We start from the raw sequence: 6,919 nt of genomic DNA on the forward strand, positions 1-6,919 counted from the left end.
CACTGTAGGCCTGTGTATACTTAGTTTGTGTTTTGTAAAAAATAAATAAAGCTCATATAAAGCAAGCAGCTGATTTAATCAGATTACCTCTCTGAGGCTTACCCGTATTTTTCTTTCTCATCTACTTTCATGTCATGTTGTATTTGTGTGAGGGTATGAGGATGTGCCTTTGAAAATCCACTTAAATCCTGTGGGAATCAGATGGATGTAGAGAAGCAAAGAGTCGAAAAGTAAGTACATTCATAGGGGCTATCTGTGGTCATGTTGCAATCCCGAAGGCTGGCCAGTCACCTGCAGGGACAGCTCAGGTCCCAAAGGTACATCTCACAGCCAAAGAACACATGAACATCACAACATGTTCTTTCTTGGAGCACGTGACACCTTGCCACCCCATACCAATCATAGCCTAGAAAGGTGTCCCCGGTGTGGCTGCACGAAATATTAGTCAGAGGAGTGAATAATAGTAGTAAGGAAGTAAGAGGAGATGGGAGGCAGTTCTGTAGTCTAAAACAGTTGCACGACTTGGGAGTCAAATAAAGGATGTCTCTGCTGTGGGATGTCTCAGAGGTTTTGCATGCCAGTGACGACTGTGAAGGCCAAGTGGGAGTTATAGACTATGGTAGATTCCTATGGAAGTACAAGCCACCTTATTTTTTCCTGGGTGGGAGTGCTTCTCCCAGGAAAGAGGGTGCTTTACTATCAAGTTCTATTGTGGTTCAGAAGACCCCCTCCTGCCTTTTGGCCAGAGGAGCCACTCTTTTTTTTTTTTCTTTTTAAGATTTTTTATTTATTTATTCGACAGAGATAGAGACAGCCAGTGAGAGAGGGAACACAAGCAGGGGGAGTGGGAGAGGAAGAAGCAGGCTCATAGCAGAGGAGCCTGACGTGGGGCTCGATCCCATAACGCCGGGATCACGCCCTGAGCTGAAGGCAGACACTTAACCGCTGTGCCACCCAGGCGCCCCCAGAGGAGCCACTCTTGCCCCCAGAACCATGAGCCAGGAGCTAGAGGGCCAGCACCTAAAAGGTCTCCCCAGTTCCCAGGAGATGGAGTCATGGAGGTGCTGGAGTGGCGTCCTCACCTCCCCTTACCTCCCAAGGCAACTTTGGCCTGCCTGGGAGAAGCCAGTTCTTCTGTTCATAGGGGCCAGGTGGGTTGTGGTGTCAGGAACTGGACCCCAAGTATTTCTTGATCAGATTATCCCAGCGTTCTCCTTAACAAGAATCGAGCCATGTGACATAATACCCAACTCCTTTGCTAAGGACTGTTGTTAAAACCAACATCACAGGCTCCTGGATGGCTCAGTCAGTTAAGCGTCTGTCTTCTGCTCCGGTCATGATCCTGGGGTCCTGGGATCCTGCGTCCAGCTCCCTGTTCAGCGGGGAGCCTACTTATCCCTTTGCCCCGCCTCCTCCCACTGTGCTCCCTCTCTCTCTCCCTCTGCTCTCTCTCTTTCTCTCAAATGAATAGATAGATAAAATCTTAAAAAAAAAAAAAAGACCAATATTATTATGACAGCCTTTTTGGATACTCTTTAGATGGCAACTTGGGGGCTGTTTCAGCTTTAATATGCAGCTCAGGTGGAAATTACAGATTTGAAATTCATTAAAATAGACAAGATGTTGAAAATAAAGCACCACTGTGATCTTGTCAACACTGGAATATTCCTTCTATACCTACACAGTTTCATTCTTGATGTTGGGGCTAAATGCACACCCTTGCCGCATTTGTCACTTGCATGTCTATGTCTGTATGCGGTGGTGCTCACTATCTGTTATGTATAAATTCTTCCCGTGGACTTTTGAAAACATAAAGAAGACAGGGCGGGTTCTCTTTCCTTAGTATTTAAAGAATTCCAGACAAAGGAACCAGTGCTCTAGGGTTATAGATTTTTCTTCAGCCTCTAGCAGCTAGGTGGGGATGGGGTTTTTAGGAAGAGTACAGATGATGCCAAGGTTCGTGATGTTTCAAAGCAGAGGATAAACTTTTCAAGTGTGTTCTTAAATGGCAGGAATAAAGGGTAACTCAGGAAGTAAGAAAGCCGGATTTGGGGAGCTGACCTTGTGTCCTTTGGCAGAGCGATGTAGGATGGGGCAAGATATCCATCTGCCAATAGTTGAAGGCATCAACATCGCTGAGTGAGAGCATTCTCTGGCTTGGTAGGCATGGATTTTGCAAGCATCCGTACCAAGAAATGGCACTTTACCCTGCCTGACCTGGAAACAGCGTTAAGGGAAGAGGCTGTCCCTTTGTCAGACCCATGGACGTTTCATGGACATTTCACAGGGTCAAACCCTCCAGTCTGTTAGAAGAGAAGCACGTTCTCGATGCCTTTATTATCATGCTAAGTTCCAGGCTCATGACTAGCACGATGTTCTTCTGGTTTTAACTTGAGTGAGGGTTTTTCAAATGGAAAAAGTGCACCGCTAATTTCAGTGCCCACACAGTCCTCTGTAGGAAAAACAGAACTTTGATAGCATCTTGCCCTTGGGCCTAGTTATGGCCCCAAGGTTTGGCCACAGCACAAGGATGTACATTTCACGGCAACCTGCCAGTGAAATGAGAAACATTCTACATATCGCCCAGATCAATTTTCCATATATCACCGATCATTAGATATGTATAAGCACGATGGTATTTTTGCTTATCATTTTCCAGTTAGTCAGAGGGCAGCCAGCAGCTAAAATTTACATAAGTGAATGCAACCATTGCTGCAAACAACAAGGATTGGGCCTTTATTATGTATGACACAGGGTGGATTTATCATGAAGGTAATGAAACCAAGCTTCAGGGAGCCTCGCTTATGCCCGTACCCGCCCTCTCCAAAGCTTTGTACCTAATTTTCTAGTCGTGATTTTGCATTCATTTTCCTTAAAGAGGGCCCCCAAATTGTATATTCTTCAAGCTCCATATGCTCTTGATCAGATTCCAGTGCTGGTACTGGAGGAGAAAGCACCAGAATATCATAGTTACCAGCCTGATACCAGGGCAACTTCAGCTGAAATAGGATGTAGATGGAAACCCAAACCTGCCTACCCGGGTCCTCAAACCCGCCTGAGAATTGGATCCGTGCTTCAGGAGTCCCCCTCGGAGTCCCCTGTGTATTCCCATGGCCCCACGGTGATCTGTGATCCCAGGGACACAGCCAGGTAGAGAACCGGAAACGTGGGTGGGGGTTATAAGTGACCAAAGGAGCTGGTGGCTGTAGACCAGCAGGCTCCCCGCTGAGCAAGGAGCCCCATGCAGGACTCGATCCCAAGACCCTGGGATCATGACCTGAGCAAAAGGCAGACGCTTCACCAATTGAACCACCCAGGTGCCCCAAGGATTTGCTCATTTTCCCCCTTTCATCTCAACCAAGTAACACTTAGGAAACACAACTTTTAGATGATATGTTATTTTTCTCTCATTCTGTGCCCTCATTTCTCCCTTTCAAGGTGGGGAAGCAGGCTACCCTTTTTTCCTTTAGTTGAGGGAAGGTTTGGTATTTCAAGGGCTGCTCATTTCTGGCTACACAGTTCTCTTTACCTGCCCATCGGCACAGGACAGCTACCCGAACGGCAGCAAAGAGCCAGGTGGTTGGGTCAGAGCTGTCCCCTTCCAGGGCACTGCATCCTTGAGGGGCACACAGCAAGGCCTGGTTTGCTTTGCTTTGCTCCTCTGCTACCCCACTTCCCAGCCCTGCCGCACCCCACTATCCAGCTGCACCAACAACAACCCCGCAGCCTAGGGGGCTCCGTGAGACGGAGGTGAAGGGCGGGGGAGAGAGAAGATGGATAATAATAACCTCTGCCTGATATGCCTCCTACATTTACCCATTAATCCGCAACAACCTTGTCTTTGCAAGCCTACCAACTCACATTAACTCGGCTCCTAGCTTCCTATTTTTGGAGTAAAGTTCCTTTGACTTGAAAGACGAATTAAAACACATTTGAGACGCCCCCATTTCCTCCAGTGTGAGGTGCCTAAGTTGTTGCAGACGGAAAGACGGTCGCTGAATGACTTATATATGAAAGACCGCGGGAAATGATTAGGGAGGTCGCTGCATCCCGGGCAGGGGCTCGTCATCTGTGCGCCGTCACATTCACGGCCCCGTCCGTGGACTGCTGTGTTGGCTCTAAGATACAATCCACAAACAACGAAGGACTCTGAAGTGGGGCATGCAAGGAAGTCAGATGATTGCTGCACGTCTCTAATCGAGGAAGGGGTGAGGCCGGAAAGGGTATTTCAAGTGCTTGACATTTACTGCTTACGTCTGAAAATGTTTGCCTCTACACAGTACCACACATCGGTGGTTTCCCTTGTACCGAGCATGTTGCTGTCTTGCAGGTATATAATTACACGCACACACACACCCCGAAACAAGAAAGCGCAGCCCTTCCCTGATTTCCTCCATGCAAGGACAGAGCAGGAGTGGGCTGAGCCCTGCATCAAGGAGCCAACAGACCTGCTTTTGTTGGCTCTCGGGACTGCTGGCGTGGGAAGCCTGGGGTCTCACTCTCTTTCCCCCCCCCCAAAACGGGTTGTCTGCACTGGTTTTAAGTGTGAGGAGAGGAAATTGGGGAAATAGCACTTTCCGTAAAATGACCACAACTGTTGGTGGAGGAAGGAGTGGTAAGAGGGTGGGAGGGCTTTTTAAAAATGTGTTTTTCTCAAGCGACCAGAATCACAACATTCAACCAAGTCTATTCCTAACAACCCCCCAAAGTACTTAGGCGTTTACTTAGCTCAGTGAAGACGTGTCAGCTCCGTTATTTGATTAGCATTTCTGAGATAAGACTCCCTGATCTACTTTCGAGCCTTTTCTGAAGACTGGCCATGCGACCTCTGGAGGGCTCCCTGCACGGCCATTGATTCTATTCCCAGTTAGAAGAGGAGGAAAACTGCTAAAAAATCAAAACTAAACAACACAAAAGAATAACCACCCCCCAGAACCCAGGGAAGGAACAGCAGAGGGAACCATGGGTGAGGTAAGTGCTCACTCCTTCCACGGCGAGCCTCCTGACCCGGTTCCACAAGGGGACGGCGTCTAAACTCGTGGGGTGGCCGCAATTGACAATGTTCTTTGGATTCTTCGGACAACTTTAAATTGAGAGAATTTGTCACCTAGGGCTATTGTCGATCGTTACACAGTTGTTGAAACATTTACGAGAGAGGACAAAATGGGGTAAGATCCGGAATAACTGTCGATTGTGCGTGTGTGTGTGTGTGTGTGTGTGTGTGTGTGTGTGAGTGATTTGGAGGTTTCAGAGAAAGGACTTTACAGGTCAGTTGTCATTTTTATTTTCAAAATTCTTCCTTTAGGTTCAAAAAAAAAAGAACGAAAATATTTTCCATTCAGAAGACATAAACCTGCATGTGTGCACTGAGTGGGGCAAATCATTTTGCTCCTTAATTTTCCCCAGTTGAACACGGCGTTTGTTGTCAGTGTCCTAACCCGTGGCTTTCAGAAGCTGAGAGGTCACGAAACACCTCATCGAACGACAAATTCTTATTTCCTTCAGGGGACTAAATGCGGAACTGCAGAGACGAGATAAGAAGCCAGCTCCACGGGAGCAGCGTGGAAATTCCACCCCGAGTAACATTTTGGAGCTGAGAGAGCTAAACTCACAGGAAATCACACACAGGTTCTAAGACACATTCCCCACAGGTTGTGAACAAAGGTTCATAATGTTTCCAAAGTCAGAATTGTTTACCTTCCTCCACCTACCGCAGAAAACTTACGTAACTTTTTTTTTTCCTCCTAAGGATAGGTAACAGATTTTAAAATATTCCGGTGAGGTTTCGCCTTACGGCAACCTACCCTGACTTCTCCCCGGACAAAGGAAACTGACTGCCAGAAAAAGACCCAAGAACTCTAGAATCACTGAAAATCAGTAACAAACTTGCTCTGACAGCCACTATGAGAGCAAAACACTTGCAAGGAGAAGTCGGAGTCGTTCCTTCCCTCCACCTAGATCACTTACACCCACAGCAAACAAGACAACATCTGGATATTGTTTCACAGGCAAGAATAAAGCACTTTTTTTTTTGCCCCATCATTAAGTAAAAAACCCGTTTTCCACATGCAAACAGCTCTTGTAAATTTCCCCCAGATAAGCTTGGAAGTTTTGAATGATTTCAGTGAGTTTTAAGAGAATCACCCCTCGTTCATTGCCTGGGAATACAGTTTTTCAGAAATCTCTCCAGCCGGCTGAGTGCTACGGTGTTAACCGAAGCGCATACCTCTTACCTGCAGAGACGGATGCACGGACTCCTGCCTAGATGGGAAGTTATGACCAGGCAAAGGAATGATCTGTCGATGCAGGTTGCCTTGGGAAAGATAGGTGTTTAGGTTCTCTCAAAGTGAAGAAAAGTCTCTCGCTGTTCGCTGTCAGTCAAAAACAAGTTGGTACAAGTTTGAGTAGGATTTACCTGAAGGAACTGAAGAGAGGAGGAAAGAGATTGGGAGAGATTGAGCAGAGGGAGGAGGGACGAGGAGGGAGGAGGGAGGGGGAGAAGGAGAGAGGGAGAGGGAGAGGGAGAGAGGGCTCCATGATGTCAGCAGTGTGCCTTAAGGAAATCTACAGACCAGCAAAGAATTCTAGTGGACACCCAGTCCCGAGCTCTGTGAACACCTGTAGGAAAGAAAACTAATGCCCTTTTAAAGAGCCAGTTAATCTTTGAAGACTTTTGGCCACTCTTATCAAAGCCTTTTTTTTTCAAGGCCCCTTTGCCTAAATAAACCATAAATAAATAACCAGATGATCTCTTCTAACCAGCTCTCCTATACCCCATGTTCCCTCCTCCTCTTGCCTCTCCCCACTGCAAATGAATGTTACCAAAACTCCCTGCTCCTTGGGAAAAGCAGAAAAAACCCATAGAGACGATATACATCCCGAATATATATGAGCCAAATGTCACAGAGAAAAACCTCTG

At 47.0% G+C, this 6,919-nt stretch overlaps 1 protein-coding gene and 1 long non-coding RNA gene across 8 annotated transcripts in view; one reads left to right on the top strand and one right to left on the bottom strand.

Annotated features, from left to right (window-relative positions):
• The window catches only part of KCNJ15 (potassium inwardly rectifying channel subfamily J member 15), a 63,847-nt gene that overhangs the window by 48,101 nt on the left and 8,827 nt on the right, over positions 1-6,919 (bottom strand). For all 6 annotated transcript variants that reach the window (XR_004623828.1, XR_004623822.1, XR_004623816.1 and 3 more), the window contains one exon: positions 6,234-6,914. The gene's annotated coding sequence lies outside the window, so the exon portion shown is untranslated. The remainder of the gene's footprint in view (positions 1-6,233; positions 6,915-6,919) is intronic.
• LOC117801321 lies at positions 4,677-6,073 on the top strand. 2 transcript variants are annotated; one of them, XR_004623849.1, is made up of 2 exons: positions 4,677-4,971; positions 5,306-6,073. It is a non-coding gene; the product is annotated as an uncharacterized LOC117801321 (long non-coding RNA). The 2 variants fall into 2 exon arrangements; XR_004623844.1 differs by having other exon boundaries at positions 5,506-6,073.

The sequence above is a fragment of the Ailuropoda melanoleuca genome, chromosome 1 (genome assembly GCF_002007445.2).
Source record: "Ailuropoda melanoleuca isolate Jingjing chromosome 1, ASM200744v2, whole genome shotgun sequence".
Lineage (NCBI taxonomy): Eukaryota > Metazoa > Chordata > Mammalia > Carnivora > Ursidae > Ailuropoda > Ailuropoda melanoleuca.